The sequence below is a fragment of the Moschus berezovskii genome, chromosome 1, assembly GCF_049115385.1.
Source record: "Moschus berezovskii isolate FMDL1 chromosome 1, NW_MosBer_1.0, whole genome shotgun sequence".
NCBI classification, from domain to species: domain Eukaryota; kingdom Metazoa; phylum Chordata; class Mammalia; order Artiodactyla; family Moschidae; genus Moschus; species Moschus berezovskii.
The window spans coordinates 39,211,977-39,224,456 of NC_142460.1; the positions used below are offsets into that span (position 1 = coordinate 39,211,977).

The 12,480-nt window shown below is 39.0% G+C and overlaps 1 long non-coding RNA gene across 2 annotated transcripts in view; it reads right to left on the reverse strand.

Moving 5' to 3' along the window:
* LOC129553375 (uncharacterized) overlaps positions 1 to 12,480 on the reverse strand; it is a 393,842-nt gene that overhangs the window by 13,779 nt on the left and 367,583 nt on the right. Inside the window, exon 4 of one of the 2 annotated variants that reach the window (XR_016037386.1) lies at positions 7,512 to 7,593. The exons of the other annotated variant lie outside the window; for it this stretch is intronic. This is a non-coding gene — a long non-coding RNA (uncharacterized LOC129553375). The remainder of the gene's footprint in view (positions 1 to 7,511; positions 7,594 to 12,480) is intronic. 2 annotated transcript variants of the gene reach the window in all.

Genomic DNA, 12,480 nt, shown 5'->3' on the forward strand with positions numbered 1-12,480 from the left:
CTATGGTTTTTCCAGGAGTCATGTATTGATGTGAGATTTGGACCATAAAGAAGGTTGAGTGCCCAAAAAATGATGCTTTCAAATTGTGTTGCTGGAAAAGACTTTGGAGAGTCCCTGGAACTGCAAGGAGAACAAACTAGTCAATCCTAAATGAAATAAACCCAGAATATTCATTGGAAGGACTGATGTAAAGCTGAAGTTCCAATCCTTGGGCCACCTGATGCGGAGAACTGATTAATTGGAAAAGCCCCTGATGCTGGGAAAGATTGAGAGCAGAAGGAGAAGGGGGAGATAGAGAATGAGATGGTTGGATGGAATCCTTGACTCAATGGACATGATTTTGAGCTAACTCTGAGATACTGAAGGACAGGGAAGCCTGCCATGCTGCAGTTCATGGGGTAGCAAAGAGCTGGATATGACTTAGTGACTGAAAACAACAATTGAGAATAATGCAGGGAATAAGGGCTTCCCTGGTGGTGCTAGTGGTATGGAGCCTGCCTGCCAATGCAGGTAGACTTAAGAGACACAGGTTCAGACCCTGGGTTGGGAAGATCCCCTGGAGGAAGGCATGGCAAACCACTCTATTATTCTTGCCTGGAGAATCCAATGGATGGAAGAGCCTGGAGGGCTACAGTCCATAGGGTCACAAAGAGTGGGACATGACTGAAGGGACTTAGCTCTCACTCAGGGAACAAACTCAAGGATTGAATTTTTGATGTGGTTATAGTGCAATAGCTTTCTTAGTTTTAAGGACATGGATTTAACTAAAACTCAGAAAGCAGCTTGTTTCCCTCACCAGACTTCCAGGCAGGGTAGGTCATACACTCATTTGGGACAATTGTGGCAACAATTCAGCATGAAATATGGCATGCCAGGTTTATACTCAGTCACCTACAGTTTGAAAAAAATTTTTTTTTAAATCTGGATAGAAAAAAATGAGGAGGAAAGAAAACTCATAAAAATGAAAACCAACACAGACTTCATAGGATGAGTTTTAGTTTTTAAGTGCCTCCTTGCTGAATCACACAAAGATGATTTTCAAAGCCAAGTTTTGGAGTGAGATGTATAGTTCTGGGTCCTCAACAAATTCTGACAAGATTTCACACACTGTCAGAGAGGCTCTTTGCTCTTGCCCAGCTTCCCTGCGGTGGGAGAGGGGACAAAGCCAATACCCAACCTCTTTGCTCTCAGGGAGCCACTTTGACCCAATTCCAGAAGCCCAAGGGCTGTCCTTAATTAGCATTGTAATTTATATTGCACAATTATGCAAATTGGGTACATAAACAAAATTATCCTTTCAGTTTGGCTTTGTTACTGGAGAAATGCAAAGCCAGTTAAAGATAAGAATAAAGAAAATGGAATACATTTCCTTTAATGTGATGCACCATTTCTTAATTTATCCATTCTTTTTTTCTACTCTTTCAACTTGCACTTGGAGTTCGTCTCATTTTTCTTTTCTCCTATTTTGTTTTTTCTTACTTTTATGCTTTTTTTTTCTTCCTTTATCTATCCTTGGCTCTTTTCCTTGAGAAATGTTCCATCTCATTAATTTTACCACAGCGATTTATAACTCTTCAGGTCATTTCTTTGTTTCTGGATATGACTATGATCTTGACTGTCTGTAGTTTGTCTCTCTCTTTTTTTTTTTTTTCTTTGCTTGATGATTCTCTCCTTTCTCCTGGCATCTCTTTCCATTTTGCTCCATTTCCCATTAGTTTGACTTGCTTTTCTGGCTGTGTGTGGCTCTTTGTCTGATACCTAGCAAACACCCTCAGGATCCAAATCATTTTTACTACAAAAACTGAAAATAAGCATGACAAGCAACAGAGCTTGGAAGATGGGAAACTGAAGATACAAACCTTAGTGAAATCGAACTGAAAGCCAATGCCTAGAGGCAATAGTCAGTATTTAAGTAGAAACTAGCCATGGGATAATCAATCAATAAATCAGCATAAAAAAAGATAATTTTCCAATATTGCTTAATATTTCAGCTGAACTGGCTCCATTAAAAAGAATTAAAATTCCATGGAGGAATCAGAAAATCTAAATATTTAAAACCAGTAGAAAATATAACTTTTAAAGATAAAGCTACCTTAGAAAGAACTGTGGCTACTGGTGCTTGCCAATATATGGGAATTAACTGTTAAAGGAATTATAGGTTCTTGAACAGAATTGTGACGAGGACAGCGCTGTTCATTACTATCCGCCCAGAACCACAGCTCCCATGAGGAAATATCCTTCCTCCGTTTACAACCCTCTGGCTGCAGCAACAGCAGCCAAATTAAAATATAACCCAGGGGATCAGAGCCAACTTGGGTAAATCAGAGCATCCTCCTTCTGGCTATAACTTTTTCCACTTTGAATAACTTTCAATGTCTCCTACATAGATTTTTAGTCCCAATCTCTCTCTCTGACTCCTGACTCATGCCCTATCTTTCTCCCATTCACTTACTAATTTCCAGCAATCTTGACTGACTAATATTCTCAGCTCATTCTTTTCGTATCTTTCACCTTCTTCTTCTGGAATGATCTTCATTGATTGTTCCATCTCTGACTTCTTTTTGTCATTTGAGCCTCTACTCAAAAGCCATCTCAGAGAAAACTTCTCTAATCTTGACCTCCAGCCCATCACTTGCCATATTGCCTGTCTCTCCCCTCTAGAATGTGAGATCTTGTCTAGTTCAGCACTGTATTTCCAGCACTAAAAACAGTGTCAGAGGTGTAGAGCATCCGCTAAATAATTTTGACTTAAATGAATGTATTCCTGATTGTTATAGAATGGACAATGACCTAAAGGTGGCCAACGTCCATTCCCATGATTTGCGGGCTCTATGATCAAAAGTGAATAAAGTTCATGTTTGAGGCATTAAGTGCGTGAACTAGGAGATACAAAGCTCACAGTAAAGATTTTCCATCATGTGAACCAAAGGGCAGATGGAGTATGGAGAGTAGGGAGGGAATAAGTAGGAGGTGGTAGCAAGGTGAGATGGACTGGGAACCGGGACCCTTTGCTGAAGTGCTGCAGTATTTGCACCTGGACACACTTCTCCTCCAGAAACAAAATACAAATAAATGATATGGGACTAAAAATAACTGTGTGCATGAGCAGCTGGGGCAAATTCTGGACAAAAATACAAAGAGACCAAAATTCCCAACTGCCATTTTTGAAGAGTCTGGAGCAAACGCAGGGTACTAGGCATGCCCCCTGCACACAACACCACCTAAGCCACACTTTTAGCCAACCCGTGGACGCCCCTACCTTCACCCCATATAAGGAACAAGCTCAGCTCCCCTCAGGGAAGGAGCTGAAAGGGAATCTGTTATTTGTTCTCACTCCCCACTGCTGCATCAGGGCCCCAGTAAACTGCCTAAATTTTTGTCTGGACTCTGATCAATTCCCATTGATTAAGGAGGCCAAGAAACTTGGTCAGTAACAAAAGGATGAGGTGGTAAGCGTAGAGGTGGGTAGAAACTGAGTTTGGACAGTGTTCATGGCCTGGTCTCTGATGTTCCTGGGGCCAGATACATTCCTGTCGTCTCTATGAAACCCCTCAGGCTTCTTTCCACGATTTCTACCTTTTCTTAAACTATGACTTGGATTTCAATCCTTGGCAATCAGCTTCCCAGGAGGCACTAGTGGTAAAGAACCTGCCTGCCACTGCAGGAGATACAGAAGAGCTGTTTATGGAGGACGAATTTCTTAATCACCCCAAATCTTAGCTCCCTTATCTAAAAATTGAAGGATAATAATAGATCCCACCCAACAGGGGCACTGGGAAGATGAAATGTGATTTACATATGAAAATTTCTTAGGCACAATGCCTGATATATAGTAAGTTCCCAATTAAAGAAGAAATTACAGCTTGACTCAAGGGTGAAAGTCTACTTTGAACTGGTATTTCATGCCTACCTCATTGGTGTATCTTACTTCCTATGGAACAGCCTACATTCCCATTTATTTTAGACTATTTTCTAAATTCTTTTTATAATTAGATATATTTAGTTTCCTTTCTGATTCTCATTTCATCTTTGACATATCAGTTTCTCTTAGATGACCTGGGTTGGGCATTTGTGATTGGAAAAAGAAAAAGACAAAAGCAACTTGGTGCTAAGAAATTGGGAAAATGAAGAGACAGATTGATTCTCCTCAAGCTTCCCTGCTGGCTCAGACTTCGATCCCTGGGTTGGGAAGATCCCCAGGAGAAGGGAATGGCTACCCACTCCAGTATTCTTGCCTGGAGAATCTCATGGAAAGAGGAGCCTGGAGGGCTATAGTCCATGGAGTTGCAAAGAGCTGGACCCAACTGAGTGACTGAGAATTTCACTTTCTCTTTTCCTCCAGCCTAAGTGGGCAAGTCCTAGGTGTCCTACTCTATGAAGAGCAAAATTTACAGGATGAGATCCTGGAAGACACATCGTGGAAGCCATCTCTCCTAATGCTTGGTAATGGCCCTCATTGCCTGTTACAGAACAAGAGCTGTTACGGAAAGAAAAGTGAATTGTAAATGAGCATGAAATCAGGAGAGAGTTGGACAGGATCCACCTTTATGAATGAGGCCTGAGATACCACATGAGATATCTCATGGTGCATGCCTGTATCCTAATGTCCAGTCTACAGAGATCCTGTAATTCAGCTCTGCCCCCACCACATCGATAAACAGGATGAGCCACAACTGAGAGTGGAGGCAGGGGACTGTGTTTGTGGGGAACAGGCTGTCCCAAGAGCAGAAACACTAAAGAGCGAGGGAATCATGATGTGATGAACAAATGCAGCAAAGAATGCAACGCAGGTACCTAGCATGTAAAGATATACTTCTCAAAAATGTATCCTGTCTACCAAATATAAAAAATAAAAGAGGCAGTTTATAAAAATTGTACAAAATGTAATAAAATGTGTATAAATAAGTTTCAAAACTCTACACAAAATTTAATGATACTGATAAAAAAATGTTGACTTTTTAAAATATGTCCCTTGAAAAAAGTGAAAGTCGCTCAGTCATGTCCGACTGTGAGCTCATGGACTGTACAGTTCATGAATTCTCCAGGCCAGAATACTGGAGTGGGTAGCCTTTCCCTTCTCCAGAGGATCTTCCTAACCCAGGGATTCAACCCAAGTCTTCCACATTGCAGGTGGATTCTTTACCAGCTGAGCCACAAGGGAAGCCCAAGAAGACCGGAGTAGGTAGCCTATCCCTTCTCCAGGGGATCTTCCCTACCCAGGAATCCAACCGGGGTCTTTTGCATTACAGGTGGATTCTTTACCAACTAAGCTATGAGGGAACACCCGTGGCTCAGGTGGTAAAGAATCCACCTGCAATGCCGGAGGCCTGGGTTCAATTTCCGGGTTGGGAAGATTCCATGGAGAAGAGAAAGGCTACCCACTCCAATATTCTGGCCTGGAGAATTCCATGAACTCTATAGTCTATGGGGTCACAAAGAGTGAGACATGACTGCGTGACTTTCACTTAAAAAAATTATTAATTTATTTTGGCTATGCTGGATCTTATGTGCTGAGTGGGATTTTCTTTAATTGTGGTTCTCAGGCTTCTTATTGAGGAGGCTTCACTTGCTGCAGAGTAAGGGTTCTAGTAGTTCTTGCTGTGGCGTAAGGGTTCTAGTAGCTCTAGTTGGGCTTCAGTAGTTCAGCAGGTGGGCTCAATATTTGCAGCTCCCAGGCTGTAAAGCACTGTGGCCCGATAGTCGAGGCACTTGGGCTTAGTTGCTCTGCAGGATGTGTAATCTTCCCAGACCAGGGATCAAACCCATGTCTCCTGCATTGGCAGGTGGATTTTGTACCCCCGAGCCATCAGGGAAGCCTCAAATATGTCCCTTTATCTGAGTCAAAACTGGAATTTGTATTCTAAGTGGCAGAATTAGGTCTCTAACAGGGTTGCAATTCCCAAGAAGCATTTAGGAGGAGATCATGGGGAGGAGGAAATACATTACAGAAAGACTGAGCATTTTCTAATAGAGCATATCAAAGTCCAGTTAAAGAGACTGAATACTTGGTTTACAGACAAATTCTGGATGTGGCTTTGAGAGAAAGACTAGATTACAGGTACTATATTTTCTCTTTACACCTAAATTATACTATGTATGGAATTTTGTGACCCTTTTAATATAGGGATACCCAAGCAAAAAGTATAATGGAATAAAATTCGATTCAAATTTGCACAAAAATATACAATTGTAAGAAATATATTTAGAACATATTTATGGGCCCTAAACGAAAACTTAACTATATGGAGAGACATACTGTTATTGTAAAAACAAAACAAAAAAACTGCTATTGTAAGATAAGGTCAAATATTATAAATTGGTCATTGGAATCACCTATATATGGCTAAGATAGATTGAAGTATTGATGAATTATTGAGCATTATTTTAATATTCTTTGCAAATTGTATTTGCTCATATTTCATCAAGAAAATTGCAATTACTGTCTTGAACAAAATTACCCTCCACATTGTTTTTTCATTTCCTACTTATTGAATTCTTTCTCATTTCTAACTTATTATTTTTTCCTTTTACTCTTTGCTTAAAATTAAATAGAATTTTCCTTAAAAGAAAGATTTAGTTCTGACTCACTTGTCGATTTTACATTTCTCTAATGCGATTAAATTTGTATCGCTTTTGTGCCTCAGCATTGTCTTTTTGGTTTGTTGTAGTCTACTGAAGCTTTTTTGATAAATATTTCATTTGGTTACATTTATTTTTGATGTAGAAAAGGCTAAAGCCTATGAATCTGTCTCTTAGGACATCTTTGGTAATACACCACTGTTGAAATGTTGTGCTATGATAGAGTAGATCTCTATATTCTACAAGTATGACTTTATTTTCCAATTTGTCCCATTTTTCCATTAGGCACATGGTTTGTTTAATATTTTTGCTTCATTGTTTGTTTTTAGTATTTTGGGTGGTAGTTTTATTTTTTAGTACTGTACAACTGTGACCATATGTGATTACTGCAGTTTCTGTTATTTATCATTTATTTGTTCTTGAATGATACTGATTTATTTTGGTAAATAAAGCACAGATGCTTGAAGAAAATGTGTAGTTTCTGTTACTAGAGTAGAAATATTTATAGGTATCAGTTATTAATTTTCCTTTTATTTCCTTGATTTTAGTTATTTAAATGATGCAATTCTTCTGTAGTGATTTGGTAGGTACAGATCATGTTTATATTTTACATTTATTTTATATGTCCCTTAAACTGTCTATATGCATTCTTCACATTTTACACTTACATCATTACCAATGCCAAGAATGAAGCAAAATAGTTGGTTCCTTCCCGTTAAGATGAAAATCTTGGTACAGGTTTCCTTTTATAATCTTCCCACTGTTTCTCTCACTTACACATCCACAATTTCTTTCTAATTGTTGTGACTATATTCTACATTATAATACCAACTACTGTTGTTGTTTAAGTTAAAACACTTTAAGTATTTTATTCTGTCAATTATTTTCACAGTTTCCTGAAAAACATATTACCAACAGTTGCATAATCTTACCTTTCTGTTCCTTCTCTGCTATATTCTTATCCCTGCACAATGACTGGTGCATCACATCCTCTCAGAAATTCTGGTTAAGGAACTAACGCAGCAGGATAGGAGAAAGAAGATAAGAACCTGACATGTACAACTTACAACCCCATCATAAACTTTGCTTCTGTTAGCCCATGTTACCAGAAACATGTTACCACCAAGACTGTGGTAAATCTGTAGAGTGAATTTCACCCTGATAGCCCCCTCTCTGGGCTTCCCTCGTGACTCAGTGGTAAAGATTCCGACTGCCAATGCAAGAAGTGCAGATTCAATCCCAAGGTCAGGAAAATCCCTTGGAGAAGAAAACGGCATCCCACTCCAGTTATTCTTGCTTGGGAAATCCCATGGACAGAGAAGCCTGACGGGCTATGGTCCATGAGGCCTCAAAAGAGTCAGACACACCTTAGAGAATAAAATGATAAAAACAACAACAATCCCGTCTCTGCCATAGTCAAAAGCACAGGCAACACACAAGGCCATACAAAGGAACGAACACTTTACAGTTTCCATGTGGTCAGACTCTTGGAATTTGAGGTGCTTAGACTAACTTCATTGTTATTAGCCCTTTTAATGGACTCAACTGTAAACACTGGTCTCAAACTTGGCTACACATTGTAGTAAAATGGGGAAATTCTTAACAGAGTCTAATGACCTAGCTACTCACCAGATAAATTAAATCCAAATCATTCTTGTTGAGACCTAGGCATCAGTATTTTCTAAATCTCCTCATGTGACTACAGAATGCAGCCAAGAATAAGAACATGGGAGAATTAATGGAACCTGAACCCTCAGTCTAGGTTTGCGTGTGAGGATAACACAACACAAACTATTTTGGATACTTAAAAGTGACCCTGGGAAACAGAATTCTGTTCTGGAATAAGATAGTCACATCAAAATGATCAAAACAGATTTGTATCATTGCCATAACTGTTTCATTATTTTTTAAATTTTTTAAAAATTTATTTTTTTTAATTGAAGGATAATTCCTTTACAATATTGTGTTGGTTTCTACCATCCATCAACATGAATCAGCTATAGATATACAGATGCCCTCTCCCTCTTATTTCATCATTTTTAACGTGCAGATGAATGGAGTATCCAGCTGCATTTTGGGGTAAAAGGAAAAACAACAAAAGGGTTCCTCAGAGTTGATTCGGAGAAGGCAATGGCAAGCCACTCCAGTACTATTGCCTAGAAAATCCCATGGATGGAGGAGCCTGGTAGGCTGCAGTCCGTGGGGTCGCTAAGGGTCGGACACGACTGAGCGACTTCACTTTCACTTTTCACTTTCCACTTTCACACATTGGAGAAGGAAATGGCAACCCACTCCAGTGTTCTTGCCTGGAGAATCCCAGGGACGGGGGAGCCTGGTGGGCTTCCGTCTATGGGGTCACACAGAGTCGGACACGACTGAAGTGACTTAGCAGCAGCAGCAGCAGAGTTGATTAGGTAGCTCAGTTAAAACCAACATGGAAAAACAGACTATAATCCACTTTTCAACAACTGAGTTTTGTTTAATATATTTGGTTTCCGCTATCTTCCACACACACACAAAAATTGAAGTTATTGCCCTCATATAGAGGTCCAACACTCTTTTCCTTTTTTTAAAAGGCAGGGAACATATAGATGTTTCCTAATGAAATAAAATTAGGCTCAGATATTTGAGTTCAGAATAGGGTACTTCATTTTGAAGGCTACTAGAGTAGAGTCAAGGAAATAGTCTCTCTAGAAATGTTCTTTGAATATTAACTGTTTCCATAATAAATATGATGCTTGATTTGAGAAAAGAAACAGATAAAGAATAAACAAACAAAAAACACAGGCAAACTTTCGGCGGTATTTTATTATCTACATCTTCCTAAACACATTGTTCAGTTCAGTTCAGTCGCTCAGTCGTGTCCGACTCTTTGCGACCCCATGAATCGCAGCATGCCAGCATGTTCATCACCAACTCCCAGAGTTCACTCAAACTCATGTCCATCGAGTCAGTGATGCCATCCAGCCATCTCATTCTCTGTCGTCCCCTTCTCCTCCTGTCCCCAATCCCTCCCAGCATCAGAGTCTTTTCCAATGAGTCAGCTCTTCACATGAGGTAGCCAAAGTATTGCAGTTTCAGCTTTAGCATCAGTCCATCCAATGAACACCCAGGACTGATCTCCTTTATAATGGACTGGTTGGATCTCCTTGCAGTCCAAGGGACTCTCAAGAGTCTTCTCCAGCACCACAGCTCAAAAGCATCAATTCTTCGGTGATCAGCTTTCTTCACAGTCCAACTCTCACATCCATACATGACCACTGGAAAAACCATAGCCTTGACTAGACGGACATTGGTTGGCAAAGTAATGTCTCTGCTTTTTAATATGCTATCTAGGTTACATGTTAGCAAGACTATTCAAGCTATAGTTGGCATTACTTTACAAAGTAATGACCAATTAGCTGTTTTATATATCATGGCAATCTTTATTTGATTCCTATTTTTTACATTTCAAATGTGTTTGACAGCATCAATCAGTTTATTATTTTTCTTCCAGCTTTATTGGGATAAATTGACAAATAAAACTGCATATATTTAAAGTATACAATGTGATGATTTGATACACATATATTTTGAGAATTTATAATCACTATCAGGTTAACCATTAATAACAAATTCATCACTTCATGTATTTACCAGTTTCATGTGTGTGTAATGAGAACACTTAAGATCTACAATCTTAGAAAATCAAGTTAAATGACTTATTAACTACAGTCACCAAGCTGCATATTAGAATCAATCAGTTTAATAGCTAACATACTCAGATATCTTAGGAAAATGATAATGTCTACAGATAAGCATGAATTAAATTTGCTTCACAGAGCTATTTGTTTTGTTGTTAAGTCACTCAGTGATGTCTGACTCTGGTGACCCCATGGACTGTAACCTGCCAGGTTCCCCTATCCATGGGATTTCACAGACAATTACAAATTACACTGGAGTGGGTTGCCATTTCCTTCTCCAGGGGTCTCCATGACCTAGGGCTTGAACCCAAGTCTATTGCATTAAGCAGGCAGATTCTTTACTGCTGAGCCACCTGGGAAGTCTCATGGAGCTATAACCTCTTTTTTTTTTTTTTTGCCTATTCACTGCTAGGTAATGGGTTTTCCTGATGGCTCAGATGGTAAATAATCTGCCCACAATGTGGGAGACCTGGGATCACTCCCTGGGTTGGGAAGTCCCCTGGAGGAAGGTATGGCAACCCATTCTAGTATTCTTGCCTGGAGAATCCCCATGGACAGAGGAGTCTGACAGGCTATATAGTCCATTGGGTGGCAAAGAGTTGGACATGACTGAGTGACTAAGCTCAGCAGTGCTAGGTAATATCTATTCAATTTATTATTTGTGTTGTTGTTTAGAAACATGTTAAAATATGCCCAGTGCACTTGTCAGATAGAAGCCTTAATTATATTTTAAGGATGCTTTTTTTGTAATATTGGATTAGATTGATCCAATAGCATCTTGATTTCCCAAGGTATATAGCTTATTTGAAAACTATTGAGCAGAATATATGATCCTTGGACTCCCATCTTACTGAAAAATAATAAAGAAGTTAACTTGACATAAATGTGTTCTATAGTGATTTTCACATGGTCCAGTAGTTCTCAAATAGGACCTGGCCCAGTAGCATCAGCATCACTTGGGAAGTTTAGAAATGCAGATTCTCAGATTCCACCCAACCCTTGAATCAGAAACTCTGAGTACCAGGCCAGCAATCTGTTTTAACAAGCCTTCTCTGTGGTTCTGTTATGGAATATACACATAGGATAAACACAACGTAACAGAAGCTTTGTCTCTCAGGGGCTTCCCAGCTGACTCAGTGGTAAAGAATCTGCCTACTAATGCAGGAGACTGAGGAGTTTCCAATTCAGTCCCTGGGTCGGGAAGATCTGCTGGAGGAGGAAATAGCAACCCACTCCAGTATCCTTGCCTGGAGAATTCCATGGACAGAAGAGCCTGGTGGGCTGTGATCCATGGGGTCGCAAAGAGTCAGACACGACTGAGCATGCACTCACCCATATCTCTTCTACCACATTTTGTTTTGTTTTCGTTAGAAAATAATTTGTATTCAAAGATAATATTTGCTCAGGAAGTTTTTATTTTTTAATCTCCAGCAGACTTAATCAGGGTACCTATCATTCTATTATTTTTCCATTACATGTTAAAGATTCGTGACTGGTTTTCAACATCTTTTAATGTACACTTAAGTGATCATTAATTCCTTACATTTGCTTTTAAAACTTCTTTCAAGCAGCAGAGTGTTAGATTTCACATGTGCTTACTTACCTCATTGAGATAATGTTACTATAATGACCTCACTTACATATTGTATAATTAGAACTAATATCTCTCTAATGAGATACACCATGTTATTTGCAACCAGATGCTCTATCATGGATTGCAAAGGATACTCTACACTAAAATTTCCAATACATTCAAGACTAATATAAGCAGTCATTTCATATAAATTATTTTTACTCCTTTCTTTGAGAATTTAGTTGTTTCTGGATGGATATTAACCTTCAGAATAACTGAAAATAGTTAGGGAGTCAGCTGACTTTGGCACAAAACACAGTGTATAACAAATATTTGCCGGAAGAAGAAAGACTAGCTTTCAGTCATTTTTTTTTAAGTTTACTGAGAACACAGACCACATTGCTGTATCATCCTTGCAGCTGTGCCTTTAAAATATAGATTTAATTTTTATAATATTGGAGCTTAAGATGGAATCTTTTCATATGAAGAAAATATTTTTCTATTAAGAAAGAGCTCCATGTAGGCCTAAGAATGTGGCAGTCTTTTTTTCAATAACTGCTTATGTATGTTCAATAAATATGAGATGGAAATAAGTACATATATATCTATGGGGCTTGTTTCATTGATTATTCTATTCACTTATAT